The sequence below is a fragment of the Prionailurus bengalensis genome, chromosome D2 (assembly GCF_016509475.1).
Source record: "Prionailurus bengalensis isolate Pbe53 chromosome D2, Fcat_Pben_1.1_paternal_pri, whole genome shotgun sequence".
Taxonomy (NCBI): Eukaryota; Metazoa; Chordata; class Mammalia; order Carnivora; family Felidae; genus Prionailurus; species Prionailurus bengalensis.
This window is the reverse complement of record NC_057351.1, coordinates 65,199,487-65,222,973: the sequence shown is the minus strand read 5'-3', so window position 1 is coordinate 65,222,973 and position 23,487 is coordinate 65,199,487. Positions and strand designations below refer to the sequence as shown.

The 23,487-nt window shown below is 37.9% G+C and overlaps 1 protein-coding gene across 1 annotated transcript in view; it reads left to right on the top strand.

Annotated features, from left to right (window-relative positions):
• LOC122492632 (translation initiation factor IF-2-like) overlaps nt 1-16,248 on the top strand; it is an 87,059-nt gene extending 70,811 nt beyond the window's left edge. Inside the window, exon 7 of the mRNA XM_043596118.1 lies at nt 15,286-16,248. The gene's annotated coding sequence lies outside the window, so the exon portion shown is untranslated. The remainder of the gene's footprint in view (nt 1-15,285) is intronic.
• Nucleotides 16,249-23,487: the final 7,239 nt, after the last annotated feature.

Genomic DNA, 23,487 nt, shown 5'->3' with positions numbered 1-23,487 from the left:
CCAACCTGATCCAGTGGCTTGAACTAAAAAAAAAAAAAGGAAAAACACAAACAATTTTGACAAGCAGCACTGTTAACAATGAGCTGAAGTATCAGTGGATATATTGGGAAATCCTCCGTAGAAAATAGTCCTCCGCAGAAAGCAAGGATTAGCCTTCCAGGCTCATGAGAGAAGATTTATCAATATCACCCAAATTAATTCTAAAGAATGGTAATATATGTTACAAAAAGTGTGTCTTATCATTTGGGGAACATTACGTTAAGCATATTTAACTTTAGGAATTGCCAGAGGCTTTAACATACTACTGCACATTAAGAGAGTCCAATGTATTTGACAATAGGAACATTTTTCTCTTGGGCCTTATTTCAGGACTAATCTTCAGTAGAGGACATTTAGGAAAGCTGATTTAGTTGCCTTATTTTCATATTGATTGTTTCAATGTGATAAGTAGAATAGGGCACACACGAAACCTTTAAAGGGTGGTATTACAAAGGCACATCACATGACTTTATGTTTTGCAGCTTGGTGTTTCTGTCAGAGTTGTAAATGAATCAAGGCATTGAGCCAGAATGAACAGCCTTGCACGGTACTCTTCGATGTTGCCCCCACCTTTACCCCATTAGTCCTTCTACCTAGTATTAGTGCTTCTTCCTGAAAACAGTGTTGCTTTTTTTCTGGGGTGGGGAGTAGGAATGCAGTGTTAAGTGTAATAAGTGTGCTGCCCCTTTTATGGCTTCCCTTGCAGCTAGGGACTCAGTTATGGTCAAAAACATACAATGAGAGCACTGATAGTAAAGGTCAAGCATCATAATAGGAGACAATTCTCAGGTACCAGATCTTTCCATTTCTGCTTGCATCAGATATGTTTAGACTTCTTGTGTCCATCCTGTGAAGGTGAGATGAGAATAATGAGGACGAAGGTAGCAGAGCAGGATGGAGGAAAATGGTTTATTGGTGGCTACTGCCTCAACTGTGAGTGTCTTCACAGTAGATATCACTATCTTAGGAAGCTTAAAAATTTCAATATAATGCATTTATTTGTATTCCCCGATATAAGCAACTTTGCCTTATTTTCTTTATCCAAACTCTTTCTTCATATTGTAAGTGTTTGGGATGCCCAGGTGGCTCAGATGGTTGAGCACCTGACTCTTGATTTTGGCTCAAGTCATGATCCCAGGGCCTTGGGGGGTCAAAGTCTGCACTGGGCTCTACCTTGAGCATGGAGCCTGCTTAAGATTCTGTCTCTCCCCTTCCTCTGCCCCTCTCCCCTGATCACACACTCTCTCTCTTTCTCTCAAGTAAAAACATAAAAAATAAAATAAAACATATTCTAAGTATTCAAAATCAGCAAGGACCTTTCTTTGAATGTTTTGAACTGTGATCAAAAAAGTTAATAACTTTCTAACATATACAGCATTCAAATACCTTCTGGTTTGATTTTTCTTCGCCTGTGTGTGTGTGTGTGTTGTGTGTGTGTGAGTGTGTGTGTGAAGGCTAAGCAGGTCGAAGACTGCTAAGAAATTTGCTTATGTTCTTCAAAGGCACAAACGTTAGACCTGTAATTTTGATAATTAAATATACATATATTATAAATATATAATACATAATATAAACATATATATATAATGGAAAGTGTGTACTGTGTAAATGTAAATATACAGTATACCATACATCTAAATCTAAATCTAAATATATATATATAATGGACAGCGTATACTGTCCATATGTAACTGTAAATATAGTTAATAAATTAGAATCCTCACATCCAGCACATTCACTAATCAATGATCATATGCCATTGGCCTGCCCATGCAAATAGTCACATGAATTCTGTGACCCAAACCAGTGCTGAGTCAATTGGTAGGATTACTAATATCTTTAAAACTTTTTGTGCCTATTGTGGGACAAATTGTTTAATATGGAGATTGTTTTTAACTGAAAGACTACTGATTTGAATATTTATAAAATAAAGGAAAAGCGCCAGCAAAACATAATAATAATAATAATAATAATTTAAAAGACTTTAAAAAAGCAATTGTTATTGGTCAAAGCTTTGAATTTCCTGGACCATTTCAAATAGGATTGTTCAACTAAGTTGCTCAGTCTTTCTGTTGATTGTAGTCTGTTTTTTTTTTTCCTTCCCTCCTTCCTTCCTTCCTTCCTTCCTTCCTTCCTTCCTTCCTTCCATCCTTCCTTCTTTCCTTCCTTCCTTCCATCGTTTCTTCCTGCCTGCCTGCCTGCCTGCTTGCTTGCATTTCATTCTTTTTTCCTGTTTTATTCTGGCTGCTGCTAAGTTTTGTATCCAAGTAGCCATGCAGTTTGGCTAGCAGGGATTCTGGGAGCTGGTTACATGTTCCTGGGGCTAAGAATTTCTATGAAAGACTCAAAATTAGATATAGAGATATAGATATCCAATTAATTGCTTTGTAATCCTATCTCTGATGGGATCAAGAAAAGTTATAAATCTGCATTGGGTATCATCATTGAGAAATATTCTTTGCTAATGTACTTGTTGTAGAATGATATCTTGCTCTTTTAGTTTTCAAATCACTCTAGTGAAAATGACAATGTTTCATGTTTGTTGAAATAGTTGAGAGTCCCACTGAAACTTTGTTCAGGAGGAAGCATCATAAGGACATTTAAAGAAGGGATAAACTGAGGAGCAAGGCTATACATTTAACATTCCAGGTGCTATTTAATCACAGGCTAAACAACTATGTGGTCAGAATGTGTCAGAGACAGTTAACGAGTAATATTTGGAATAAAAGAACTTTCAGTCTCCTTGAATCCTGACTATGTACTTGGGGATAAAAGAATACATAGAAATGAGTTGTATATCAAAGTGCTAGATTCTGAGCAGAGGAATTTTTTTAGGGTCTTCCCCCCTTCCTGATGGCTTCCTTCATTTGTTCACTTCCCTCTACTCTTTACCTTTCCCCCTCAGGAACAAGATGTTGATTATCATTTATCTAATGGCAACTCAGATTAGCACCTTCGAAAACATGCCAAGTTTTAACCTGGAATTCGAGGTATCTTCATCTCAATTGTCTTAAGATCCTTTTTGTTGTCTTTCTTTCTAAAGGAGATTTCTCCTCAATAAATTGAAGCTCATTTCATTTTAAAATGAAGCAGCTGCACGTGGTGTTAAGTACGGGGACTGTTGTGTATGAGATAACAGACTATTGGTCGGATAAAAGCTGTGTCTAATGGGAAGTAGGATCAATTTAGCAAATTGCTGTACTAATTTCTAATGATAGCCTGATTTGAAAGACCACATAATCCTGTGTGAAAATCCTAAAATTTTGGTAATTTGGGGGAAGGTTTCGAGAAACCACAATTAGAAAAAACTTGTTTGTCTTTTGTTTTGGCTGTTCTTACTGTGATGCTGAGATATGATGTTGTTTGAGTATAAGGATAAATACACTTCCCCATATTCCAGAGTCTACCACTCTATATCAGAGGCCAAAATAATGGCAGGGGCTACTCCTAGGGATTCAGTCTAAGGAAGAAGTCTGCATAATATTTGTAACTATTTCCCCCCATGTTATAAATGCTAAGGCCTGGAGAAGAGGAAAGAGTTTTTCTTGGTTCCCATTTGAGAAAAAAGATTAATCCTTCTATTAAGAATTTATTTTGGATCAATGGATAGAAACCTCCTGGGCTATTTTAATGTTGTCAGAGATCACTCAGGTCAACACATTCTCTCTTTCCATCTCTGAAATGTCTCATGAAAAAGGTTAAACATCTGATATCATCCAGAGGTCTGTAGCTGGGGAGTTGGCAGAACTGAATTCTCATCCTAGTTTCATCACTGACTAGTTTGTTACTTGAAAAATTTCTCCAGGTATTGGAGCAGCAGGAACCTCAACTGTAAAAGAACAAAAATAAAACCAACAGTCCCAGGGATAGCTATAAAATTCTGTGGGATGGCCACCAAGTCAAGCAATCTCATGCCTTCCACAATACGGTATTCCCAAACTTGTGGACACTCTATACCTTGTGTTGTATCTAAGTGTCTTAATCATAGTATATAAGAAATGTGAATCATATGCATTTGAGGTAGTTCCCATACAAGCTTCTCCATCATACTCAGTAATGGTCAATCAAGACTTCAGTAGATGTCAGAAATGTTGGCACCTGGTACTTCTGTGGTCGATAAAGTCAAGTCAAAGAGTATAGTGATTAATCATATGGGTTCTAAAGTCTGTTGACCTGTTTTAGAATTCTAGATTCTCTCCTACTAGTCATGTGAACTTAGGCAAGTAATTTAACCTGTCAAGGCTTAATTTTTCTCACCTGTGAAATTGTGGCATCATAAACCAACCTACTGAGGAAAATGAAAATGAAATGGGGCTTTTATGTAAATCATGGTGCTAGTACATTTAGGTGATCCAATAAAGGTTAGCTATTATTTTTACCAACCCAAACCTTTTTAACTGAGTTATATTTAGAAGCTATAAAGTACTGTGTAAAATATGACTGAAATTTCCAGATGGATTGTGGTATTAAGGTATTTCCCCACTTTATTTTCCTTCTATAAGCATCTGTAAGCATCATTAAATTATGCTAATAAACACTGACTTATATCCTCTACTTCTACCTCTATCCTCTTAAATTTTTGTTTTTTTTTAGGAATACTTTATTTCACATAATAGTTCCCTTGTGAGCAATTTAGAGACCTAAGAGAGCTTTCTCACTGATTATTTCACTTCCATTCTGTTAGAGAGAGACCTCCAGGTAACCAATTCAGACCCACTAGGTTGTTAAAACCAGACCTGTCATTTATTTCTTTCTCAAATATTTATTGAGCAGTTACCGTGTTTCATGTAAATGTCTAGTTGTAGTAGTGGATAGTGAGGATATTAAGGAATCCAACTTTCTCTAGTCTCAGTGAATGGAAGTCTGCTACCCTCCTGAATTCGTTGCTGTGAGTGTCAGAATTAAAATTCTCAGGACCTGAGAAAGCTCTCCATGGAGGGTGGTTGGGGGGTGATGAGTTTGGAAAGAGTTAGCAATCAGTCTCTCACTCCAGAGGGTCCTATTACTATAAGTGGGGTCTGTAACCTGAAGAAAAGGGCCCATTTTTTCCCTTAATTTTTAAATTGTTATTTTGTGGCTCATGGATGTCCCTGTCTCTCAGGGTATAAATAGCAAAGATTTTATTCTTCTCATTCCCTGTTCTTGGATTCTCCCTCCCTCTTAACTTTAGGTCTCCACTCTGCACCACTCTGCATTTGCTCTTTCCTGAGACTCTCCATTAAAAGGATGTTGCAAAACATGCAGTTTTTTTTTAAACAAAACATTTTGTTTATGATACTAGTAAATTCTCTTTGGATTTGCCAAATACCCACTGTGGGTCTGAAGGATTTATATGGAAATTAAGGCAGCACTACATCTGCCTAATTAGACAGATGTACTCATAAAAGGAGCCCCGTGTCTGCTGGAACAGGAGGAGGATTGGGCTGGGGAGGAGGGGGCTGGAGCTCTTCCTCAGCTGTGAGGAGCTGTTAGCACACAGGCTCTAGTCTCCTGGGACACTTCCCTGCTCCACAGGCAAAGGGAGGATAAATTCTTTTTCACAACCAATAAAGTACTCAAATTAACCTCCCTCACCACTGTGACATAAGTAATGCCAACTTTAAGGAAAGCAGTTCGCAGATTTCCAGAAGAATGGCAGAGACCTAGCCACTTTACTGGTAGAGAGGTTCTATACCTGTGTTGCACATGAGAATTACCTGGGGACCCTTACAACTTCTTATGACTGGGGCCACCTAAGACCAATCACTGTCTTTCAGCATCCTCCCAAAATCAACTTGAGGGGGAGGATATAGGTCCCAATGTAAAAGAAGAAAATCAGAATTTAAAATTGTTCCCCTGTGGTGTTCACCATGCCTGTTAGAACAATTTAGCAACATTGATGGGCCAAATCACCATTGCCCGACCTCGTCATTTGTAACTAAAAGTGGCATACAAGTGCTCGGAACTGATAGGGGTTCACAAAACACAGCACAGAGCAGGAACAGAGAGACAAACACTAGCATGTTTAGAAACTTCGGCCACACAGCTACAGATACATATTCAGGCACACAGATTCATTCCTAGAACCTCATGAACGGGTTCCTAGACATGTGCACACTCAGATGCACATAAACACAGAGATCTCATAGGAAAGAGATCCACAGATACAGATTCACACAGACTAAGTATTGAGACACAAATAAACACATGCGTGTTTGGATGCATACAAAAGCCCACATGTATCAAGTTAGCCCCAAATGTACAGCAAGACCATTAGAGATACTCAAAAAGAGAAAGCAGAATTACAGAATTAACTTCATGGTTAATTATATCTCAAGAAAGCTATTGAAAAATTAAGACTAAAAATTGCAGAGATATACTTAGCCAACCAGCAAACAAAGATGTAAGAGGGCACAGACACACTCAAGAAATATCCTGTAAAAGTTTTGGGTCTTTTCTATTTGTGTGCGAGTGTCTACAGGTTTTTGGAGCGGCATTGTGATGTTCTCTGCTGCCTCTGGGTGGAAATACTTTTGCCAGACTCCATTGCAAGTTCCCTGGCCCCTTGCCCAGATAGAGCGTGTGGAAGACAGGATTGAAAGTATAGTCTCCAAGGAGAGAATTATCCATATTTTTCTGGAAAAGGAGATTCTATTGAAAAAGTTCTTCTCATGTGAATCTGAAAATTTGAGGAGCAAGTAAAGCATGTTTAATTCAGGTTTGAAATAAAACATCCTGTAGCAATGATAATTAAGAAGTAATACCGGGGCACCTGTGTGGCTCAGTCAGTTAAGGGTCTGACTTTGGCTCAGGTCATGATCTCACCGTTTTTGAGTTCGAGCCCCAGCTCGGGCTCTGTACTGACAGCTCAGAGCCTGGAGCCTGCTTTGGATTCTGTGTCTCCCTCTCTTTCTGCCCTCCTCCACTTACACTCTGTCTCTCTCAAAAATAAACATTAAAAATATTTTTTTTAAAAAAAGTAATATCTTTGTGGCCTTGTATAGGTACAAGTTGTCGCATACCTACTAACCAGTTAATTATATCACAGAGCTGTTCCCTATGATCTCAGTTGAACTTCAGAGTTATCAAATGAATAAGAATTATGTTTATAAACATTTTACACTCATTGAAATTACTGTCCAAAGAAGCTATGTAACATCCAGCCACGGAGTTGAAGGTTTTGAAGTCAAATTCACATCTGATAGACTTGTGAGTCAGTGCTCTTGACAATGTGTGCTAAGTCCTCTGCAGATGCTGGGCTTGGGGTTGATCTTATGGCTCATCTTACTTTGCATATGGGAAAACTTACATTTGCATGTGGGAAAATACTTTACACCTAGCTCCCAGGGACACATACAGACTTGAAGCGAATATTCTGATTCCTGTTCTAGGACTGATTTCACCAGATAAATGAACCTTTAAAGTAGTCCATGGGCTGTATATGAGCCGGACTAGGTGAAGAAACTAAAGCTTAGGAACCAAGATTAAATTAAAAGCCCACTGGCCATAGCTAGAACATCTTCCAAAGGAGAATGGGTTTCCGTGGAAGACAAAGGGGGTTCTGTCTACTTCTCTGTACTCCTCTGTTGCTTTTCTGAGGAATATGAAACTATTCTCCCTAGCATTTGGGCCAGTGACCAAAAAGTTCTTGGAGGTGATTGCATTCTATCCACAAGAGTGGAGGTACAACTTGGCCCTCAGGAAGAGATCTTGTCCATTTGTCATTTTCTCAGGGTGTGGGTCTGGCTGGGATGAAACATGTTCAGTAAGTGGAAAAGCATCCTAATCACATTGTAGCATTTCCTCTAAATTCTCTCCCCAGAATCTGATTATGATTATGAAATTCTTTAGTATTTAATTCCATGGGTAAGTGATTAGGGGGAAAAAAAATTAAGACTCCTTAAAGAAGGTGATCATGCCAAAAAAGGTGGAGAAGCACATTAGATTGTATATTATGAATCCACATATTATTCATTGAAACATTTCAAATTGTTGTCAACCTCAAAACTTAGATTTTATGTAAAAATCTCAATTCATTATGTCTTTTTAAAATGGAAATCAGAAGATCTGACAACTCTGGCAATGATTTCCATGGCAATAATTGACCAAACTTGTGTACCAGTTTCACCCATGAGTAAGTCATAGCTCTGTTGTACATCACAATCTCTATACTCCCACTAATTATGTTCATTCTGACCCATTTCACTTATCTGAGTTACCTGTCTGGACATTGCAGGTATGTATTTAAATTCCCAGTATTCAGATAAAAATCATCACAATTTCAGAGACAGATGTTTTAGCAGTCCAGGGAGAGAGAAGTCAGTAAAAGATTGAGAGCTCAGAGATGGCTTCATAAGGAAAGCGGGAATTAAGCTGTCTTACAACAAATCAAGATTTATTGAGGCAATAAAGGAGGGTACTTTCATGAAGGGTGTATAATAAGGGGAACAAAGTTAAGATAGTGCAAAATTAAATTCTGGTGGACAAAAGACCAACTGCACAAAGTAAAACTTTTAAACATTTTGAATAAAAGGTGAAACATATTTACAATCTTAGGTTTGCAACGATTTTCCTTTTTAAGCAACATAAAAAAGGACAAACCATAAAGGAAAAAAAATAGATAAGTTTGAATCCATTCAATAAAGAACATCTGTTCATCTAAAGACATCATAAACAAGGTAAAAAGACAAGGAACAGATTTTGAGAAGATATTTGCAATGCATAAAACTGACAAAAGCTAAGTATCCAGAATTTATAGAAAGCCTCTACAAATCAAAATGAGAAAAAGATAACCCAACGGAAAAATGGGCAAAATATATGGAAATGTCATTCACAAAAGATAAAAGACAAATGGCCAATAAGTACATGAGAATGTGCTCAGTCTGACATGTTATCAAGGAAAGGCAGATTAAAATAATAGAAAGCTATTATTCTGTACCCCTGATGCTTACATAAATCTAAAGTCAAATAATGTCAAAGGGCTAGACACAGATATGACAGATTTCAAAATCCATACAGTGAGAGCTGGTACATTCTTTCGGGGGGCAAATGACAATATTAAATAAATTGTGTTATATACATACTTTTAAAAATATATATATTTATTTTTGGGAGAGCGCAAGCCAGGGAGGGACAGAGAGAGGAAGACAGAGGATCTGAAGCTGGCTCTGCGCTGACAGGCTGACAGCAATGAGCTCAATGTGGGGCTCAAACTCATGAACTGCGGGATCATGACCTGAGCCAAAGTTGGGATCTCAACCAACTGAGCCACCCAGATGCCACAGTAACTTTCATATGTTCCTTGAAGAAATTTTCACTCGTGGAAAAGATGATGTATGCTTGACTGTTCATTAAATTCTTGTATGTGATTGGGAAAAAAGTTAAAACATCTTAAATGATCCTCAACAGAAAAAATGGGATAAGTAAATTATTATATAGTCAAAAAATTATAAGCTATAAGATAGTGGAAATAATTGCACTAATACACCTGTCAGCTTAGCTAAATCTCCAAAACCTTCAAATAATCAAAATAGAGAGAAATGCACTCAACCAAATATAAAAGCAAGGAAAACAAGAGTGAGTAACATGATTTGTTTAAAAAAAAAAAAAACCTGTCAGGATAGAAATGGGTTTGTTCCCTGGGGAAAAAGAACCATTGTAGGTTCAGGTGGAAGATGGTAGTTTCTAGTTTCAAAACTTATGTCTGAAAATAAGTCTTTTGCAAAGCAGCCAGTCATGAGAGACGGAAAAACCAGTTGATGTTTTCTTCAGCATAGACATCTCATCAAGGAAAATAGTTGGGCTCACATAGACCGTTCCCTATATTAGATAAACTTCTCTTCTTTGTTCACTTGCTTACAATGACCTTACTGCTCTCATGACCCTCTGTCCATTCCTAGCCTCTGCTTCTTGAATACATACAAACCAGCCAAAAACAGAGCTCTGAAAATTATACTCTCCTTCTCAGAAATGCCTGATCCTCATTATCTAATCAGAGGGAGCATAGACTTTAGTCAAAGTCCAGATCCTGTATTCTCTGAGGTTTTTTTTTTTTCTTCTTTTAGAATAGTTTTGTTTTATAGCAAAATTGAGCAGAAAGTATAGAGAGTTCCCATGTCCCCCTACCCCCACAAAAGCACAGCTTACCCCACTATTAACATCCCATACCAGAGTGGTAAATTTGTTATAAATGATGAACCTACACTGATACCTCATTATCACCCAAAGTCCATAATTTGTATTAGGGTTAAATCTTGGTGTTATACATTCTTATGGGTTTTAATACATGTATATCACATGTACTCACCATTATAGCATCCTACAGAGTAGTTTCTCTGTCCCCCAAATCTTCTGTGCTTCATCCCTTTTTCTCTACAACTGCTGAGAACCACAGATCTTTTTACTGTCCTCCATAGCTTTGCCTTTTCCAAAATGTCATACAGCTGGAATTATATAGTGTGTAGCCTTTTCAGATTGTCTTCTTTTGCTTAGTAACATGTATTTATGTTTCCTCCATATATTTTCAGGTTGATAGCTCATTTCTATTAGCATTGAGTAGTATTCCATTGTGTGGATATACTATACTTTATTTACCCATTCACCCATTGAAGGGCATCTTGGTGGCTTCCAAGTTTTGGTAATTATGAATAAAGCTGCTATAAACATCCATGTGCAGGTTTTCGTGTGGACATAATCTTTCGTCTCCTTTTGGTAAATACCAAAGAGTATGATTGCTGAATTATCATATATGATATCTGAACTATAAGAGTATGTTTAGGTTTGGGAGACACTTCCAAACTGTCTTCCAAAGTAGTCGGATCATTTTGTATTCCCACTGGCAATGAATGAGAGTTCCTGCTGCTCTATATCCTTGTCAGCATTTGGCGATGTCAGTGTTCTGGATTTTGGCCATCCTTCTAGGTTTGTAGTGGTATCTTACAGTTGTTTTCATTTGAATTTCCCTAATGCCATACAATGTGGAACATTTTTTCATATGCTTATTTGCCTTCTGTAATCTTCTTTGATGAGATATCTGTTAAGACCTTTTGCCTGTTTTTAAATCAGTTTGTTTTTTTATTGTTGAGTTTAAAGGGTTTTTTGTATCTTGGATACCAGTCCTTTATCATATATGTCTTTCGCAAATATTTTCTCCCGTTCTCATTCTCTGACATTGTCTTTTATAGAGCATGTTTCATTTTAATGAAGTCCATCTTACCAATTATTTTTTTTTAATAGTCATGCTTCTGATATAGCACAGCCTCTGATTTTTGACTCCAGCTTTACTTTCTATCCTTCCTCAGTTCTTCATCTGTTGTGTCAATAGGTCTTTACCATGAACTTTATTGTGATCACAGGGAATTGAGAAGGAGCAAGAGAAACAATAGGGTTATTTTTAGGTAGCGCATACACCCAAGTAGAGGCAGGCCATAAACACACTGACAAATAAGAGAATTTCAGAGACTATCAGTGCTATGAAATATGTAAAACAAAAATATGGTACAGTTTCACTGGGGACACTAGGCAAGGTGATCAGTCTATGCCACTGGGTAGATGAAACCCAAGCTGACACCAGTAAGATAGGAAACAGTCATGTAAACATCTGTGGGAGGGAAGGGTCAGACTCCTCTCCCGTGCTTGGGGCCCAAGTACCCTCCCTACCCTGAAGGCGTCTCTTCCTCTTGTCTAGCCTGGTTTTTTTTCCTACCTGGAACACCTCCACTGATACCTGCTTGTGACAGTCCTACTGCACTTCACATGGCGCCTCCTCTGTGACATCTTACCTGACTCACCTCATTCAGTGCTATTGATCCTGCCTCTGCCAATCCCTTAAGTAGTAAGGTCAGCCTGTTCTCTCTGCTAGTCTGGGCTATTTTGATTACCAGTGATTGAACCACTGAAATAGGCATAAAGGGGAACAAAAGAGAAAAGAGGGCATATATTGGGTTAGAAAGCATGCCATTAAAAAATGATGACAGGTTAGAGCTTCTTAACCCACCTTCTAATTTTAGTACATGGTTTTTGGAAGCAGAGGTTTGTTCTCTCTGGCACAATCTATCACTGTGTCTTACACATATTAGGTGCTTATAAAACATAGGTTGAATAAATCTTTGTATGCTGTTTATAATTGTTATTATTGGCTAATACTTATTGGGCACTTATGTGCCAAGCCCTATGCTAAGAATTGCTTATTCATGGTCTTACTTCCTATATATAGCCTGTGAGCTAGGCAATATGATTATTTATGCTTTACCGATAATGTTTTCAGTAAAAATGTTTAGCTACCACAATAACAAGACAAGATATTATTCTTCGACCATTTCTTTGGATGAGAACAGTTTGGTGAAGCACTTTTCTTTTAAAAACTTTCAACTCACCTGCCATTTCCTGTTGATAAAATGAAACAAATTGGTAGTGGCCAGGGCTGACATATTGGGTTACATCAGTTGGACCTAAAACTATTTCTCAGGACATTGCAGCCCATAGGTTATATGCAAGATCATTTTATTAGCCCTTATTTTTTAATACATTACTTGATCTTTTTTTTTTCCAAGTTCCTGCTTCCAGTCTTTAAAAAAATGTGGAGCATACTCTTCTTCTATTTGCCTTTATGCTTGGCCTTGTCGTCTGTTTGCCCAGTGGAGTATGGGACTAGGTAACAGGCTCCATTTCTAACTCTAGGCCTTACAAGCCCTGGTGTGTTTCCACTTACCATCTTTCATTTCTGGCATCTCTCAGGAGAGTTTTCTCTGAGTTTCCTCCCTCTTCAGTCTGGGCCCCAGAATGAACTCATGTCTGTCAGGACTGCCCCAGCTGACTATGCACTATAGACTGTAGCATGAAGTAGGGGGGTCAGTGGACTCAACAGCCTGAATATGATCCATACCATGAGAAAAAAGTGTGTATTGTTGTATGTCACTGTTGGTGCCTGTTGCTTATGTAGCAATAAAATTTAAATATCAAATAATTTTTATGAGGAATAAAAGTAGAAGTAGTTGGGGGAAGTGATCACCACAGGAATCTGTACTTTATTTAACCTAAGGCACAGTGTCATTCTATCTCTCTCTTTCTTTCTCTCTCTCTCTCTTTCTCTCTCTCTCTCTCTCTCTCTCTCTCTCTCCTGTCTTTTTCCTTTCTCTAGCCTTTTCCTTCTGCCTAAATCAGGTTTAATAAGATTGTTTACCTAAGTTAGCATGGGGAAGTATTTTTGCAATAAAGAATATCACATTATGCTGAACTAAGCCCCAGAAGGAACAACAAAGGTGGCAAGGCAAAAAGAGCTAAGAGAAAGCCAATGTGGATCAAGATGGTTTTATGTGTTTTCTGGGAGTAGATGACATGCAGGTACAGATTACATTCATTCATCCCCACACTGGCTAGCTCTGTCCGCTTCTCCCAAGTTTAGAGTGTCAGCTTCACAAAGTATTTTTGGCAAAGAAAGAGGCATTTTGAAGCATTTGTCTCTGTAATACCTACGCTATGGCATGATCTTACCAGATGTTGGTCAAACAAATGAATGAATGAACAAGTAAACCAAATAATCAATGAATCGATGAATAATAATCAATAGAAAAGATTATCAATGATAACAACAATGATCCCAACAGCAATATAATTTATTAGACACTTAAAATGTGACCAGATTAGAGCTCATCCTTTCCTTCCTTTTCCCATTAAATCTTTAAAATGTCCTATTGATATAGATGAGATCCATGTCACAAATGAGAAGATTGAGGGTGGAGCAATTAGCTCAGAATGATACAGGTGGTAGTAACATCCTTCTAGATATGTCTCCTGAGACAAGGGAAACAAAAGCAAAAACAAACTCTTAGAACTACATGAAAATAAAGAGCTTCAGCACAGTGAAAGAAATAACCAACCAAACTAAAAGACAACCTACCGAATGGGAGAAGATATTTGCAAATGACATATCCGATAAAGGGTTAGTATCCAAAACATATAAAGAACTTATACAACTCAACACACACACAAAACAAATAATCCAATTAAAAAATGTGTAAAAGACATGAACAGACATTTCTCCAAAGAAGACGTACAGATGGCCAACAGACCATGAAAAGATGCTCAACATCACTCATCATCAGGGAAATGCAAATAAAACCTTCATGAGATATCACTTCACTCTATCAGAATGGCTAAAATAAAACACAAGAAACAACAAGTATTGACAAGGATGTGGAGAAAAAGGAACACTTTTGCACTGTTGTTGGGAATGCAATCTAGTTCAGCCACTGAGGAGAACAGTACAGAAGTTCCTCAAAAAATTAAAAAACCCTACTATCCAGTGATTGCACTAGTGGGTATCTTCCCAAAGAATATGAAAACACTATTTCAAAGGGTTATATTCTCTCTCTTATGTTTATTGCAGCATTATTTCCAATAGCCAAACTATGGAAGGAGCCCAAGTGTCCATGGATAGATGAACTGATAAATAAAATGCTATTATATAAGTTTATATATATATATATATATATATATATACACACACACACATATATATGTGTATATATATATATATATATATATATAATATTATAAAAAAGAATGAAATCTTTCTACTTGAACAACATGGATGGATCTAAAGAGAATAATGCTAAGTGAAATAAACCAGTCAGAAAAAGATGGATATCATATGATTTCATATGTGGAATTTAAGGGGGAAAAAATGAACAAAGGAAAAAAAATAGACAAACCAAAAAATAGGCTCTTAACTATAAAGAATAAACAGTTACCAGGGGAGGATAGGAGGACGGGATTGGTGAAAAAAGGGAAGGGGATTAAGAATACACTTGTCTTGGGGCGCCTTGGGTGGCTCAGTCGGTTGAGCGTCCAACTTCGTCTCAGGTCACGATCTCGCGGTCCATGAGTTCGAGCCCTGCATCAGGCTCTGGGCTGATGGCTCGGAGCCTGGAGCCTGCTTCCGATTCTGTGTCTCCCTCTCTCTCTGCTCCTCCCCCGTTCATGCTCTGTGTCTCTCTTTCTCACAAATAAATAAACGTTAAAAAAATTTAAAAAAAAGAATAAACTTGTCTTGGGGAGCACTGAGTCATATATGCAACTGTTGAATCATTATATTGTACACCTGAAACTAATATAACACTGTATGTTAAGTATACTGGAATTAAAATCTTAAAAACAATGAAATTGGTAGTAAAGGCTAAAAGTGAGATGCAACTCCTACTTCTCAGGCTTTACAGAAACTCACTCACTGAATTACTTTTATTGTTGTGGCTTATATCTGTTCTACAGATGAGACAACATGGACTTAAAGACATATGTGAGCCTTGTTTTAGCCACCCGGAAGGACCAGCAGCGGGCAGTGTGGAGATGAGAACTGAGATTTGCTGTATGGAAATCGCAAAATTAAGAGAAACAGATGTGACTCCAAGGCCAAGGGTCCTACAATTGGAAAGAACACCAATATCACACTATGAAATCAGGCTTTGAGGCCCACAGAAGGCTCAGCCATTGTGCTGCCATGAGGACCCTCCCTTCTGAAGGTGAAGATCTGATTGTATTCTACTGCTTACATAAACTGCCTCTCTAAGGGATTGTCACTGTCAGTACACGCTGTGATACCTTGTGAAGATGAGATTTGATTTCTTCTCAACAAATAGTCTTTCTTCCTCTCTTCACTGCCAGATATGCTGAAAATTACACTGCTTAGACTTTCTTCCCTTAGACCAGGATTTCTCAGCCTCATCAACTTTATCACCGTTAACATGTGCACTCAAATAATTCTTCTTTTTATTTGTGGAGGGGGTCTGCCTTGTGAATTGTAGGATATTTAACAGGCTCCCTGGACTCTACTCAGTAGTCTCAAAAATTCCCGTGCATCACCCCCCATTTATGGATTGTGAAAGTCAAAACTGTCTAGCTTAGTTCAATTAAGAATTCCTGTGAAGATTCTAGGATGCCCATTAAGTTGGCTCATCAGTCAATTACCCCTTTTTGTGCGTGAGTTTCAGATTCCTTCTTAATAATATGTATTAATGGAATGGTGATTGGAGGGAAAGAAATAAGGAAAAACTCATGAATGTGAAGATGAGGTTTCAGGCATGAAGACATTGACTGCTAAGACTTGGAGTGACAAACACTAATTTCCTCTTTCTTACATTTTGCCTCTCTTCTTTACATTCTAACATTTCCTGTTGATTCACATATATGTGTCTGTTATCTAATTTAGCAAAAATAATACATTTTTTAAGTGTTTATTTATTTTTGAGAGAGAACAAGAGTGAGCAAGCAGGGGAGGGGCAGAGAGACAGGAAGAGAGAAAATCCCAAGCAAGCTTCATGCTGACAGTGCGAAGGCTGACACGGGACTTGATCTCATGAACTGTATAAGATCATGACCTAAGCCAAGATCAAGAGTTGGACACTCAACTGACTGAGCCTAATTTAGCTGCCCCTAATTTAGCAAAAAGAGTATTAAGAAGCACTCCTTTATGCTCTTTGGGGGTGAATATCAAAATAAAACACAGTTCTGGACATGAAGCTCACAGTTTTGTGACACTTTTGCAGCCCAGATCTTTGCTTGCTGATGTGGCCTTGCTTCATCCTACACCAGACTGACACCAAGAAACAAAAAGCATCTCTTCAAGAGTCTTTAAGTACTCAATTCTCAGGAGCTCACAATTTAGGTGAAAGGCTAACAACACTCAGCCTAAAAGTGAACTGTCAGCAATTTCTTTTCCTTAAAAGATGGGGTATTCAACTAATGAACCTGTGTTAAGGACTTAATTGCAAGGTGCTAATAGATTTGGAAAGCACAGTTTTCCATTTGTTTAATTTAAAAATGGAGGTTAAGTACTGATTTCTTTGTGCTACCTCAGGCTGTAAACACCATGCTCATTCATGTATGTGAAACAACAAAATTCACTGGGTCTCAGAAAATCAAGGGTCAGTAGCCTGCTCTCAAGGGTTCGGTCTCCCTGGGGCAATTTCCTTCACCCTTTAAGCCCTTCAATCATTTGTGTCCACCCAAGAGTAGGATAAGTGGTTGGCCCCTCTTTCACTGCCAGTTATTTTTCAGGGCAGACTTTTTCACATTTCACTGGTTCTGTGGGAGAAAAATGCCATGTTGACCACAGAGGTAGCATTCTTTGTCCATATCGCATTTCATTAATGTGTCCATTCACAACTGGAGAATTTCCCCAGGTGCTTAGGAAAAGGGTGGGTGAATTGCTATTGACAGTATTTTCCCTTAGATAAGAGAGTTACTTGTCATGAATATTCTAAGAAGCTCTAACAAATAGAAGAACTTTTTTTAGAAGGCACATATCATGCCTTATGTGCCCTATTCTTCATATTCTTTCTATTTATCCTCAATTTCTCTTATACATTTTCACATGCTCTCTTTGGTGTAGAGTCATGAGGTTTGTTTACCAGGCATTATCTCCTGTTTAGAGAAGAGAAAACTGGAGCACAGAAGGGTTAAGTGATTTGCCCTGCTTTAGTGAAGCATGCTTCCTCTTTATCCCCAAAATGATGACCGGGAGGAGTGTGTTATTTTTCTAGGGATGCCCTAACAGTTCCACTAACTGGGGGCCTTAAAAAATAGAAATCTATTGCCTTACAGTTCTGGTGGCTAAAGACTGAAATCAAGGTGTCGGTAGGGTTGGCTCCATCTGAGGGCTGTGAGGGAGAGCCTGTTCCAGATCTCCATCTTTGAACATGGAGACGGCCCTCATGTTCACATGACATTCTTTGTTATGTAAGTCCGTCTCCATATCTTCTGTTTTGCAAGAACATCAGTCACACTGGATTATAGCCACCCTAAGACATCATTTTAACATTACCTCAGTAAAGGTTCTATCTCTGGAATAAGGTCACATCTGGAGGTACTAAGGATTAAGACTTCCACACAGGCATTTTGTGGGAAACAATTCAACCCATAACAGGGAAATTCATGTAAACGGTTCTGAATAAACCTTTCCTCACTTGCCCCGGAATAAAGAAGAAGTTTCCCTCCACTATTATGAGCTATGTGTCCCTCCCAGATGTAGCCCTTGACCCTGGCTTCAGCCTAATCTCTTGCCACTGCACAGCAGGAAATCTAACTCTCCTGAACTACTCAGTAAAAATAACTCATATTTATCAAGCACTTAAGACTCTGTGTTAAGTGCCTCATATATGTGTATAATGTAAATATGTTATACTGATCCTCAGTACCACCATATTATAGATTTATTTATTCATTCGTTCATTCATTCATTCAAGCATTCATTCAATCAGGTATGTTTTTGAGCTCTATTACATTGAAGCTTTCTTTGTTCAAGATTCAGGGGGTATAGCTTCCAATAAAATGAAAAACTCCCTAGCCTCACAAACTTACATTCTAGTAAGGGAAACAGATAATAATAAATTAAAACATCATATAATACGGATGACCCTTGAACAACATGGGTTTGTTTGAACTGTGATGGTCCACTTAGAAATGGATTTTTTAAATAAATACAGTACAGTAGTGTAAATGTATTTTCTCTTCCTTATGATTTTCTTAGTAACATTTTCATGTCTCTTTTCTAGTTTATTGTAAGAATATAATATATAATACAAACAATAGACAAAATATGTGTTAATTGACTTTATATTATTGGTAAGGCTTCTAGTTAACAGTAGGCTATTAGTAGTTAGTTTGGGGGTAGCCAAAAGTTATAGGTGGATTTTTGACTGTGTGGGAGATTGACGCCCCTAACATCCCTGTTGTTCAAGGGTCAACTATGTATTAAACGATATGGACTGCAGTAGAGAAAGTTTGGACGTGGATGAAAGTGCTCCAGGAACAAAATGCAATTTTTAAAAATTATATAACAATTTTATATTTATGAAAAGGTTAAAAGAATACTCTGCGTCCAGATTCTGCAAATGTTATTCTGAAATAATTCAAATGTATAAAGAAGTTGCAAGATGGATACAAACATGCCATGTGTCCCCCATTCACTATTATTCATTTCCCAACATTTGTTCACAGTTTCTCCCTTCTCTCTCTCTCTCTTTCTTTTCTCTTCTTCTGTCTGTCTTTCTCCACTTCCATATTTCACACACATGATACTATAACATCCTTCTTGCTTGATTATACTACTGATAACCCTTATATAACATACATTTACTTCTTCAACAAATTAGTCTTGAGAGTTTTTACTAGGTTAATATTAATCTTTTCTCAACAAGAAATTGGCTATGTTTTTACCTTACACATCAACATAAAAGTTCAACTAATTTTCAAATTATTGAGCACTGAACTCGGCTATTACAAATTAGATGCTAATTAATTCTCCTTTACTTGCTCATTTATTTGTAATATTTTTCCCCCTGTCAGGGCCCAGAAAAATGTGAAAATTCCATTAATTATTTTTACTAACCCATTGATGGATTGTAGAACAAAGTAGTAATTTTGAAAATTATAGTTATCCAACACCTACATTTTTAGAAAGATGCAACATTCTGAAGGATATTAACTAGATAGCAATTAAAAATTTCAAGAAGAATGCTTCACAGCAAGATCTGTGATAATTTTAATAAATTTCTGAAATGAGATAAACAGTTTCTCTCAAGGACACCTCTAACCTTGAGATTCCATGAAATTACAACTGGTGAAATGGTGGGAAGGAATATATCATTCAATATGTTTTGATATAATGATTAGAAGATATCTAAAAATGTTTGAACACATTTAGGGAAATTAAAACTTATCAAATATATAATACTTGTATTTCATAGTTTTGACAACCATGATCCAAAGTTATTTTATTCCCATTTTATAGATGAGACAGCTGAGGACTGGAGTTACTCAAAATTTATACTCCTCTAATGGGAGCATTCCAGGTGAGGGACACATGTGAAAATGGGAAGCTAAAGGAATGTGGGCAGCTGGAAGAACTAAAGGGAGGACAACGTGCCTGGACTATAAGTGTCGTGGGAGAGTGGTCTGAGCTGAGGCCAGGGAGATAGGAAGGATGGCACATGCAGTGTTATTTGGGAAATGACACGCACCTAGGACTTCAGCCACCATGTTTCAAGATCATTCTTGTCACAGTGTGAAGAATGGCTTGGAGGGGACAAGTGGGAGACAAGATGCAAAGCAATTGCAGAAGTCCAGGGAGGAGGATGGTGATGATGTTGATGATGATGATGGTTATGCTGCTGCTGATGGTGATGATGATGATGGTGTTGATGATGATGATGGTGATAATGATGGCATGGCCTACAGAAGAAGCGAGCTGAATTTGCTAGAGAGTTCATAGGAAAATGGTAGGAATCACTGATGTCAGGAAAGGTTGATGATGAGGGAAAGAAAGGTAAGGACGATGGCCTCCTTTTCGGATCTGCTCAACTGTCTAGAAGGCAGAAGGGAGCACTGAGGAAAGAGAAATTAGAGAATTTTCTGAAGTGTTTCTATGGCATGGAGAGTTGAACTGAGACATGTAAAAAATGTATTTGAATATACAGATATGGAATTCAGAAATGTCAAGATTGGGGACATGAGTTTGAAAGCAAAAGTAAGGAATATTTTTAAAATTTATTTCAGTGTTTTTCAAAGTGCTCTTTAGACTACTTATGTCCGAAGGCCCTGCATCTCTATTTCTTAAGTCAGTGGTTTTCAGGCTTTCATATGCATCAAAATCAACAAAGTACAGGATACTGAGGAAGATGAAAGCTCTAGGTTCGATCAGCTTTGGTTTAAATTAGCTTAGACACTTTCTAGAATAAATGTGGGCAACCTAGCCTCTGTGCCTCAGTTTTTTTCTCTATAAAATGGAAATAATAATACCTCATTGGGTTTCTTGAAGATTAAATTTAAAAAATAAGAAAATAATTGAGTCAACCAAATAAATTGGATTATAAATAAAACGTTTAGGACACTTATGGGCATTTAATAAACCGCCAAAAAATGTTAGGCTAGGCATTATTATTTTCCAGATAATTTATTAAAATACAGATTCATGGGCCTCCAACTCAGGATTTTCATGTAAATTTCAAGTTACAGGATGCTGTGGGCATTTTCATGTGGATTTGGCTCTGTTTTGGACTAGAGATAGAGGACAAATTAGAATTCAGTGATTCTAGACATAATAATCCTGGACCCTGCCACATTTATTAAATCACATGTTTTTTGTTGTTATTGTTTTTCAGAGGCCAATTAATCTGCATTTTTAAATAAAGTCACCAAATCTTTTTTTAAATTTTTTTTAACGTTTATTTATTTTTGAGAGAGAGAGAGGCAGAGTGTGAGCAGGTGAGAGCCAGAGAGAGAGGGAGACACAGAATCGGAAGCAGGCTCCAGGCTCTGAGCCATCAGCCCAGAGCCCGACGCGGGGCTCGAACTCACGGACCGCGAGATCGTGACCTGGCTGAAGTCGGACGCTTAACCGACTGCGCCACCCACGCGCCCCTAAAGTCACCAAATCTTAATGATGCTGATCTATATCTATGCTTGAAAGGGATAATACTAGACAAAATCTTGTGATACTCATTGTGTCACCATTTCAGTCAGTCGACACCATTGTGTCAATATCCACCATTGTGCAGTTCCATTTCATAGCGGCCATTAGTTTGCAGCAAAGTGGTTTGCCAGCCTGCTAGAACACTGCATGCCCAGTATGAATTTTTGACTATTACTGACCAATAGAACATAAATAGAAGTGATGTTTGTCACTTCTGAGACAATACTTCTAAAACACAGTCATGTCTTTCCCACATTCTGTTTCCCCCTCTGCTCACCAATGCAGAAAACAAGCTCTAGGTGATGCTCTAGCAATAAGATGAAAGAAATCTAGGATTGAATTGATAACAGTAGGTTAGTCTGTTGTTACATGAATGGGAAAAAAGATAGCACAAACGAGGGAAACAGCTTCTAATAGATTAGGGAAATGTTGGAAATTACTGCCTATAGCAGTTGGTACCACACTATTTACTCCTCTTAAACACGAGACTTCTTCTCCAAGTCAGTGTTTATCAGTAGCTGCTGGAAGAACAGTATCATTCGAGTATTAGAATTAATGTGTCAGATTCTTATGATGCAAAGAATAAAAATGTTTGGTTCTTGGAACATAATTCTGTGTCTGCACAGTCCCAATGTTTCAGTGTGTTTACTGGTTGCTTTTTGTTGTTGATTTATAGTTATTGCAAAAAAAAGTGTGCATTTGCAGGAAAGTTTTACATTTTCCTTAGTAAAATTTTAATGTATAATCCTGAACATTGGTAGCTTTGTTTAGTATCACTATTCTTTCTTCTTAGCTCAGGAAACATCTTGGTGGTTTTGTTCCCCCTGAAAGTCGGAGATGGGTCTCTATTATGCATCTCTTCAGGGAACCAAGCATGTGTTTTTTTGTTTTTTTTTTAATAAAATAAAAGAATGTTGTTTGTATCCGGATCATTACTTAAAGTCATAAAAAACAAAAACATTGCCAAACAGTGTAAACATCGATACTCATGAATTATTATTCGTTAAAAATGGTGGCTAAATTTACATATAGATTAAACTTAGAATTTATGAAATGTGATTTTCTTTGAGTCTGATGGCTTAATGTCGCTGGTGTTTTATGGGTAAGGTCCTTGCACAGAAAGCTGCGTGTTGTTCCATGTGACTCAGGACATGGAAGACCTCGTCACTGGCAGACCTCACGGCATTAAATCGCAAACCGAACTTGAGAGGGCAGAGAAAGGATGTGCTGGAGAGTGACTGAGGGCTGGAAATTAAAACTACATGGAGCCAACACATGTCCCTGATAAACTCCCAATGCAGCTTCCTCCTCTTGAAAGGGGGTTTACAGAGAGCAGGTTTCATCATTGAGGGCATATATTTGATACAGCTTTTGTTCAGTGCCAACTCTCTCTACGGAGAGGATGTCGATCTCCTTTCCTGGACGTTTATCAACTGCACACAAGCACATTGACACCCAACCCTAGGCTGGCCGGGCCCTTACTCTCACATTGCCTGACTGTGGGTGGAAATGAAACCAGATCCTCATGCTTCACCTTGACTTTTAGTGCTTTGTACACTAATGACTTTTACTTGCAACTTTGGTGACAGAACGTAACTTCTTTGGCAGATCCCACGACGTTAAACTGCAAATTTACTTTGAGATGCAGCAAAAGGATGTGGCAGAAAGCGACCAAGGACTGGAAATTAGAATGACGTGGAGTTAATACCTGTGACCTGAGAGACTCATAATGATCTTTCTTGCTTTCTAATGAGGGTTTACAAACAGCAGGTTTAATTATGGAGGCTGTATGTTTGATGTCAGTCTTTGATCAATACTGATTCAGCTTGTTCTCTGCACGAAGATGACCCTCCTCTCCTTTCCCGGCAGTCTGTTGCATGTACACACACACACGTGCACACGCACACACATACACACACATACACGCCCATCTCCCCGTGGCTCTGGCTAAAAGAGAAATTAGATCCTTATGTTTTCACCTTGATTCTTTACATCCCAATAGC